This window comes from Neovison vison, chromosome 11 (assembly GCF_020171115.1).
Source record: "Neovison vison isolate M4711 chromosome 11, ASM_NN_V1, whole genome shotgun sequence".
NCBI lineage: Eukaryota > Metazoa > Chordata > Mammalia > Carnivora > Mustelidae > Neogale > Neogale vison.
The window spans coordinates 50,528,595-50,539,016 of NC_058101.1; positions in this window are offsets into that span (position 1 = coordinate 50,528,595).

The following is a 10,422-nucleotide window of genomic DNA, read 5'->3' on the forward strand; positions in this document are numbered from 1 at the left end:
TATGATCCAAAAACCCCCTCTCTTAAAAACATTCAATTTATAAACTTTTGTATTAACAGAGGTTTTCACTTGGGTAAAAGTGAAGCAATCTCCAAGCCATCAACAGATGGTTGGGTATAGTCCCCTAAGATGTGGTGATCAAGTCTCTCACTAATTAATTGCATGTCTGAAGCCACATCATGTTATCAACTTATTTTTGATTAAAAAAATGAAAATGTAAGGCTATTTGGGAGAAATGTTTGAGGCTTAAAAAAATAGGAACTGTCAAATAGTCACAGTTCTTTTACAAAACTTTACATAAACAGGCTGACAGAGATTGCTTTCAAGTATCCCAGGACTTCAGAACAAATAAGCTAATGAACAGCTTTTTCGATCCTGACTTGATCATAAGATAAAGACGATTTTAGACTATCTACTCCATGTTGTAAGGATTCTGTAAATGTTTACCTGATTACATTTTAATTTCTTTGATTCCAAACTAAATTTTAACTCTTTCTAAGGGAAGAAACACATTAACTGCTTCTTTTAGATCCCTCTCAAATGGCCAAGCAAGGTGCTAAATAGCATTGTCAACCACAGAAAAAGAGTAAGTTAAAAAAATCATCATCAATATAAGCCCATAGTACATATATGTATATGAGATTCTGCATGCTAACCCACCATTTTCTGTTCAATAAAGTACCCTGGAAATGAAAAGAAAGGAAAAAATATGGAGAAAATCATCAGACACTTGGGTACAACCAGGTCAGACAACCTGTTTCTTTATATGGAGGCAATCTTTAAGTATATAACATTGGGTTAAGTTAGATAACTACTCTGTGCCTTAGTTTACTCTTGTGTAAAATGAAGGTGACAATAACAGCAGACCTATCTCATATGGACACTCTGAGTCTTAAAAGAATTAGGAGTTTGCAAACTACAGTCTACAGCCCAAATCTGGTCCACCTCCTGTTGTTGTTGTTTTTTAAATCAAGTTTTATTGGAACACACACAAGAGTTAATACATGTGAAGTGCTTAAAGCTTTGCCTACCCACTAGCAAATACTCGGTAGGAGAGTTAGGTATGGCTTTTGCAGTGTCGGGGGACATAGACTATAGTCCTAGTTCTGCTGGTCTTGAAACTTGTAATTTTTTTTTTTATTTTAAGATTTTATTTATTTATTTGTCAGAGAGAGAGGAGCGAGAGTGAGCACAGGCAGACAGAGTGGCAGGCAGAGGCAGAGGGAGAAGCAGGCTCCCTGCCAAGCAAGGAGCCCGATGTGGGACTCATCCCAGGATGCTAGGATCATGACCTGAGCCAAAGGCAGCTGCCCAACCAACTGAGCCACCCAGGTGTCCCTCTTGTAATTTTGTTTCCTTTTCTGACAAAGGGAAATATTTCAATACTTAAACCAGATGATCTCTAACACTAATTCTAACTTGGGTTATTCAGTAAAGAATCTACAGATGGTATCTGAAAGAAAAATATAGACAAGAAAAAAACCAGAGCAAATTATTTGACAGAAAGGATTCTTCCTCCTTCTCTTATACTCAAAACCAAAAGCAGCTAAGAGAAGGAAGAGGATACAAAAAGACATAGTGATGCAATTAAAAGTAAGAAGAGGAAATATTTCACCCAGAGCTCTATTGCTTTTATTAACTGAGAGACAAATTCACTCAGAACTTTTAATTCTTCAAATAACAGGCATCATAAACACCATTATCTGTTTGCTTGTGCCTGTAGCATTTCTTGTAATTCCTCAGATTAAAAAACCACAGTTTCTAATATTATAGGACAAGGATGGAGTGAGAAAGGCTTAATGCAATTCAAGATATTCAAAGGTAAAAAGCTGCAAATGAAAATTATCACAATGAGCAAGAATAAAATTATTATAAAACTGTCACATTTCTAATATTTCATATCACTTCTGACCATAAGCTCTGCAGCTATAAAAGCAATATCTTTTACTCCCCAGTGTGCAGTGGTGATGGTTCGCATTCTTCAAGGCTTATGATGTTAAAATGCCTTTAATTATGTTCCAGATAGCTACTCATAAGGCATTCTTAAACCTCTCCAAGGTCAGCGTCTTCCTTCTCACTGATTCTCAGATCATCACTCTATGATTCTAGCTTCACTGACACAATATTCATTTTATCCTGGGGAAAGACACAATTGCTGAATTGGTCACACTGGCATCCGGGACGGGAGCAAGAATTGTCCCGGAAGGTTCCTTTTCTGGGCACTTGATGTCTGCACTGGTCTCCTCTGCCATTCTTTAGAGGTCAGCCAAACAGAAAATTCATACTGGTACTTAATGCAATTCAAAAGTCCAAGCGCTGCAAACAGCCACCACCTTTTGGGGCCATTTGGAGACCCTGAGAATCAAGCAGATGGTAAGCGGCAGAGCCCCTTATAGATTTGTGTTTCTGGTGACACCTTGTAACGGGGAACATGAAAGTAATGTTGAGTTGCCAATCGCTGTGCAATGTGGGCACCTTGAAAACTGAAAACCTAGGTCTATTCATAGTTTATCCTGAATTTAAGCAATTGTTGTCTATGCTACATACAGTGATAGACTTTACTTTCAAACCATTAGTTTAAACCCTCAGACACCAAAACCCAAAAAAGAAGCAACTTCATGGATCGCTGGCCTTGTTAACCAGTAGCAAATGGGGTATGTTTTATATTCCAGGGCCACTTGTTAAGAGCCAGGTTCTTGTTAAGAGCGTAGCAACTTTGGAAATGTCCTTGTTTTCGGGGATTTTCTTTTCATTCTCGTGCACATGCACACTTTCACAGACCTACACATCTGCTTCCCTTCTGTGAAAATTCTAAAAAGGCTGTGACAAACAAGTTGGAGGGGGAGTACCCAAAACCCAAAGCCATGCAGAAGGAAGACCAAGTACAAAACAAGATATGAAGTCAATTCCAGGAGCCACCGAGATAATGAGGAATGATTTCATTTTCTTCTAATAACTTTTAAGAATAATTTCACTGTGGTTTTTCTGCTTACTGAGAGAAATCTATACCCATTATAGTAAATCTGGAAAACACAGAGATGCTATGGAGTAAGTTCTATTACTCAGAGATCTTCACTGATAATATTTGGTATCTTTTCACCTAATCTTTTTTTAAAGCATTGTCGATTTGTTTTATGTCTGTTCATTTCTAGCTAGACCCAACCACAATCTTTAACTCCTTTAACTTTAACTCCTTTGCTTACTTATTACTTTATTGTCTGTCACCCCACCCCTGTCCCCAGACCCTCCTCTTGCCTTGGAATGTATGCTTCCAAAAGGAGAAGAGTTTTGTCCTATTCTTTGATTTCATAGAACCTGGGGACCACTTCAGTACTCAACAGATTATTGAATGCATGAATCAATTGAGATCCAATTGAGCATGTAGCATTAAATCTTATATTTCTCTCCCAACATCATAACAGTATAACGAGCACATCTTGTATGTCACTACATAATCTCCTCAATCTTTCCGTTCGTTCCAAGTACTGCAGAAGTGGCTAGTTCCCTGTAGGCTTTCATGAGCTTCATGCAAGAGTAGTTGGAGAATGCCTCACTCGCACTTGCTTGGCTGTAAAATATGAATTACTATACACTGTGTATTAATTTCAGTATTATTGAATATTTTGGTGGTTATAGTTTTCAATCTTACAAATAAAGCTATGATGATCCTCTTTACATGTAAAGATATTCCTCATTTAGGAAATGGAATTAGTAAGTCAGTAAGTTTTACATCATATTGAGCAATTATTTCCAAAAAAGACCATACCATTTTACAGTTTCACCAACAAAATATGAGATTTTTCCTTTCATGCCACCTTGCCAGTACAAAGTATTATCTGTATTTCTATTTTTGATCACTTGAGAGGTTGGATATAATTTTTTTTATTTTAAATTGTGTTTTTCAGATTTCTAGTATCCTCTCCTTTAATAACTACCTCTTATGGAAGATCAGGACTTTTCAGAATTTTGTGAAACTCTTGAGTTAGACATATCCTACAACACGAGCCAAATCACCCCAGGAGATGGCCATTAGAATAAATGAGGGTTGGAAAGGAAGTCTAAGGGAAGGTTTGAGCTGTAACAAAAAGGAGAAGGGAGCTCTTCAGTTGCATAAATACGGGTGCTGATTACATGTTGGACACATGGGAAAATAATGGAGACCCAAGATGAAAGAGACACAAAACTGTCATCTTGGAGCTGACAATCTAGTGACCGTGCTGAAGAGAGAATTGAATGGCCGAAGAGAGAACTGAATGACTAAATTAAACTAAAGTCATCTTATAGAAAAATTATAAAAGAAGCTTTATTGAAGTTTAGTTTTACTGGAAAGGGAAAAAAAAAAAAAAACTAGTTCAAAATCCTCCCACAACAGGTTAGGAAAAGTGGATTGTTTGGAGTACATTTAGCTGGGCTATGAAAGAAGTTAGACAATGTTTGTGTTTTAGAGCTAGATGTACCTGGATTAGGCTCACATGATACCACATGGGTTAAATCATCATGCAACATTACAGTAAGGAAACCTGAACATAAGAATTAAGCAATCCTGGTTTCAAGATTAAATTCAATTGCCTCTAACTTATGGCCTTGGACATGTTAATTTCTTTGATCTTCTATCTTCTTAACTGTGAAATAAAGATTATAATACCAGAGCACCTGGGTGGCTCAGATGGTTAAAGCCTCTGACTTCAGCTTAGGTTATGATCCCAGGGTCCTGGGATCGAGACACATGTCAGGCTTTCTGCTTAGCGGGGAGCCTGCTTCCTCCTCTCTCTCTCTCTGCCTGCCTCTCTGCCTACTTGTGATCTCTGTCTGTCAAATTAATAATTTTAAAAAAAAAGATTATAATACCTTCCTGACAGGGTTGTTATGTAATTTTAAATAAGATAGTATATGGAAGAGCCTAAAATCATAATGATGCAGATAAATGATAAAAATCATAAAGAAAAAAATGTTAACTGTTTTTGAAGTTGATGATAAAATTCTTCTGAGGAGGAGAACTATATTTTGTTAAGTAAAATAGATCAACGTCCCATTTGACTATGAAGAGATAGACAAGACCCAAGACCAGAAGTGGAAAATGGCAAAACAAACAAACAAACAAACAAAAAACTCTAAAAGGTAGAAACTATGAAGAAAGTAGGAAGTAACGACCAAACAACACAAAGTGCTTATTAAAAAACTATCCCAACAACTTTTTTCCAAAAATGAAGAATATGAAACAACCACTTAAAAGTTACTTGCTACATGTTGACCATAGTTACTAATATTGTATGCTATATTTGAAATTTTGTGAGAGTAAATCTTGTATGTTCTCATCTCCCCTACCCCCCCCAAAAAAAAAGAAAAAAGAAAAAGAAAAAAAAGGTAAACTATATGAAGTGATGGATGTGTAAATGAAGTTGATTACGGTATTCATTTCACAGTGTATAGATGTTTCAAATCATCACATTGTCCTCTTAAATATATACAATTTTTATTTGTCAATTATGCCTCAATAAAGTTGGTATAAAATCAAAAGTGACTTTTTTCTACTTGTTCACCAAAATTGGGTCTTGTCACTCTTTAAATTTTGCCAATAAGTTTTGAAAAATGTTGTACTTGATAACTTAAAATTTGCATATTTTATCATTAATGGGGTTGAAGACCTTCTTCACATTGAAATAGTAAAAAATTTTACTTGAAAAAAAGTTGTTTGCTGGACAACTCTGAGATACAACCCCTCCTTTTACGTCCAAAACCACAACAAAACAAACACCTCCATTACGGATGTGTTCATTAGGGGAATCATTTCACAATGCATATGTGTATTGAATCATTACATTATACATTCTAAGTATATCACAATTTTACTTATCAATTATACCTCAATAAAATTGGGGAAAAAACAAACATCTCCAGAAAATTTTGCTAATACCAAGTATATTAACTAATATGTTTATATGGGTTAAAGATTACTATCAACTCTCTTTTCTTCCATAGTTAGGACTGGTTTACTGGGGTAGGGGAACAGGTTGATCGAAGAATAAAAAATTACATACATATCAAAAATATTTTTATCTACTAACGTTTTATGTGAATCCAATAATTTTTCATCAATTGAAGTTCTTACAGTTGGCCTCCCTGCCATCTTTCTTACAAAAACTATACCTATAATGCCTATAATGCAACATTAGTTTCATTTTGGTTTCTCTAAAATAGAGCAAGAAATTGAAGACAGTTGCAAAATAACCTGAGTACATAATCCTTCTTGGTTTTTATAAATTTCCTAAAAACTTTTACTGTTGTTTTCCCCAGGTTTAATTGAATGTTGTTTTATTAAACAACTCTCCTTTGCTGAGACTTGCCATCATTATTTCATAACAAACAAGAGCTCTCTTACTCAACTATTTAATTAGTTAGGATAATATTTCCATAAATTAATTAGTTATACTAAAAAAAATCTGTAATAAGCAACTTTGGCAACAGACATGTCTAATTCTGGTGAACATACAACTTGACTGGTAGAAGTATATGTGCATAACTATAGTGGCTAGAAATGACTTATTTCTCAAAGTATCGCTGACTAGATAATTCTGAACAACCTTCCTGGCTAAAACAGCTAAAGTCTTAGATAAAACATATATTCAATCTTCTAAAAAGCATTGCTAAATTAGCACAAAAGGAAGTAATTCATAGAGGCCAAAGAAAATGTGAAAGCAGGAACCTTGACTGATAAGAGGATTCCAAAACCAATTTATATGTAGAGGTTTTGGTAAACCTTGGAGTTCCTGAGCTTCTGTTTTGGTGCTAGAAAAGGTACAGGGGCCTGGAGTTAAAATCTAGGATCTGCAAAAGAATAGAGCCTATGGAGACAAACTCCCTATTGCTCAGTCCCCAAAGACTGAGTTAAAAAGAGAAAAGAAAATTCCGTGTATTAATTTATTACATTTATTGGTTCTATGCTAAGTGAAGAGATTAAAAAAAAAAAAAAACCCTTTTTGAGAACATGCTATCATTAAACAATCATTATAGAAGTATACAATTCAAATTCATGCTTTCATTTTGGTTAAAAAACAAAAACAAACAAACAAAAAACCTACAGCGAACTAAAGTGGAGCTGGGTTACTAATGTTCCCAATAGCATTAACGCATACAAATGTCACCAGGAGGAATCCAACTACAACTTTGGCCTCAAGAAATTCTCACAAAGTGTCAATTAAAATGAGTAGGTTGTAGCCAAAAATCACAAAACACAAAAGTGACGGCCAGCAGAAACAAAGAGATGGCAAGATCAGAAGTGGAAGTCTTCAGTGATTGCAATAATAAGGTAGTGAATATAAAATATACAAATGCAGTATGTTTAAAAAAATAAAAGAAAAGCTTAAAAATGCAGAGAAGAGAGACTATAAGGAACACTGAAGTCAATTTGCAAACATGCAAATTATACTTCCAGACATGAAAAATAAATTAATTAATATTAAACCTATAATGAGTAAGTTAAACAGGATGCTGAAGGCAACAGGTAAGAGTTTTAGTGAACTGGAAGATGAAATCCAAATAAATTATCTAGAATGCATCTTAAAAAGAAATGTGAAAACTTTAAAGAAGGTAAGATAGAGGGATAATGTCTGACATAAACCTTAACTGGTGGTCCAGAAAGAGAACATACTAGTCAGAATAGGCTAATCTATAATGCAGCAACAAGTAAGCCCCAAATTTTAGAAGCTTAGTAAAACAAATGTATTTCTGACTCATATAAATTTCAGTGTGTATCTTTCTGAAGGAAAGATAGGAAGACTGAGAAATTAGAGGCCCATGACAGCTTCAGCCTACCCCACAGGGAACTCTGGAACTAAAATGGTCCTAAAAAATTGTCCCATGCTGGGCCAAAATGCCTCTATTTATGTATCAGTATTGATCAGTCATTGGATATGAGATACCCCAGGAAGTTTGTGTCTTTGTGAAAGCTGGCTAACTACAGTCAATGAGTTCTGTAGAGAGGCTGTTACCTGAAGGGTCTCTGTTAATGGAATCTCCAGTAACAGGGGAGTGAGTCCTTCTATGAAGAGAGATTTAGACAAAACCTCTTGTCCATCCCATTCTACCCTTGTGCTTCTCCACTGTACTTCTCAGCATGTTGAATAGCAGCTTCTCTACAACTCCGGTAAGCCTCTCTCCCCGGGGGAAAATGTATTAGAAGGTTAGTGGAACAAAAGACAATTCCCACTGAAGCAGACTGTTTCTGGGCCACAACTGATATCCAATGTCTCCATTCTCCATTATAGGATACAATGCATGGATGTTATGGTTGTAAACCCACTTGCACATTTGTTTGTTAAATACTGGGTTCCCTGGTTTGACACAATATAATGTGAGGGTGGATGAGTGAGTCAAAGATATGTAAACCCTTCAATAGTAGTGCTGGTTGAGGTGCTATAGGCAGGAAAGGAAAATGCACAACCAGAATATGTATCTGTTCCTATGAGAATTAATCACTGGACGTTTAATGGTAAAAAAGAGCTCGATATAGTCAACTTTCCACTAAAGTGGCCCATTGGTCTCCTCAAAAACTGGTGCTATATCTGAAGCCCTGTACATTCATATGTACATCTACCAGCACTGAGGAGGCCAAAGATAGAAAAGTCATTGTGAATACTTGGTTGTTTAGTTTCTCTTTCATGGAGGATGTTCTCTGATGGGTATTAATATGTCCTAATAAATATATTTACACTAAGCTCCTACCCCATATGTTCACCCGCATGCTTCTATCCCAGATCACCCTGTTCCTAGTATTCCATTCTTTCTCATTCCAGACGTCTGACCCAACTGTCCAAGATAATCAGATATGCCCTTGAATCCATATACATTTTAACCTGAGATAGTCACTCCTCTGAACACACAAAGTTGATGACCATGGGCACCACTAGTATGTCTGCCAAAACTAAATGGGCGAGCCATCCCTTCCACCCACATTCTATTGTCTATAGCTCAGTCACATAGTCTTAACCTAATTGAAAGAAAGGCTAGCCCAGTTACTCTTATTCTGTGCCTGGAGCATTCAAAAAATTGTCTTTTCCACAGAGATAACAGAGCATGGAGGAAAGGTAGTGTTCAAGTCAAGAATTCCGAGAATTTTCCAGAAATATTTAAAGACACCAATTCTCAGAACTAGGATTTGTAACAAACCCCAAGAGGATTAAATAAAAAGAAATTCAAACCCCAATCATCATCATAATACTGAAGAACACCAAAGAAAAAGAGGTCTTAAAAGACAGACTACCCACAGAGGAACAGAAATTAGACTGACTGATGTCTTATTGATTGGAATAATGAAAACCAGATTATATTGAAATAACACCACCAATGTTATAAGAAAAAAGGAAAGTTGAACTATTGTTCAAGGAAGAGGATAAAGACATTTTCAGATAAATAATATGTGAGAGGCTAACCTGCAAAGATCCCCCCTAGATTATAGTCTATGAGATGTGCTTTACACAAAAGGAAAATGATCACAGAATATCTGAGATAGAATGGTGAACAAAAAATAAATTAATTGAATAAGATTGAGAAAAATTTGGTTAAATCTAAATCAACATTGACTATTCAAAATAACTACAAGAATTTTTAATTGCTGGAGAAAACTAGAAGAGAATTAAAATACAAAATAAGAGTAAGACTTAAATTGGGGAAAAGAAGTTGGCCAAGTATTGAATATCTGGGAAGATGATAAAGTGGTGGTGGCAGTGGTGGTGCTGGTTGAATAAGTCTGTTAAAGGTGTTAGAGTAACAACAACAACAAAAAAACTTGAGAACATAACATCCGGATATAGAAAAGGAAAAACAAATGATAAAAATTATGTATATAATCATATTATTTTACCAACACATAGATCAGAAAGCTGTAAAATGAAATAATATATTTGTAGGTATATATATCCAATCATAAAGGAAATTTTGAATAATTCAGAGAAAATTCAGGTTAGTGGTCATCCAGGGAGAGTACATGGGGAGAAGGAACAGCCAGAGGGATGCAAAGGAAGGATGGGGGGAATCCAGGTTTCTGTTTTTAAAGCTGGATGGTGAGTACCCAGGCAGTTATTTTATTGTAATCATTTAAAGGAATCCAAAATATACATATTTATTTATTTATTTATTTTGACAGAGAGAGATCACAAAGTAGGCAGAGAGGCAGGCAGAGAGAGAAGGGAAAGCAGACTTCCCACTGAGCAGAGAGCCCCATGAAGGGCCTGATCCTAGGACACCAAGACCATGACCTGAGCTGAAGGCAGAGGCTTTAACCCACTAAGCCACCCAGGCGACCCTTAAAGGAATCCAAAATGTTTTAAATATGCTTTTTTATGTATATTTCATCCAAAAATAAATCTGCTAAAATAAAGGTAAGGATGTGATTTGATGGATGTGTTAATTAACTTGATTATTGAA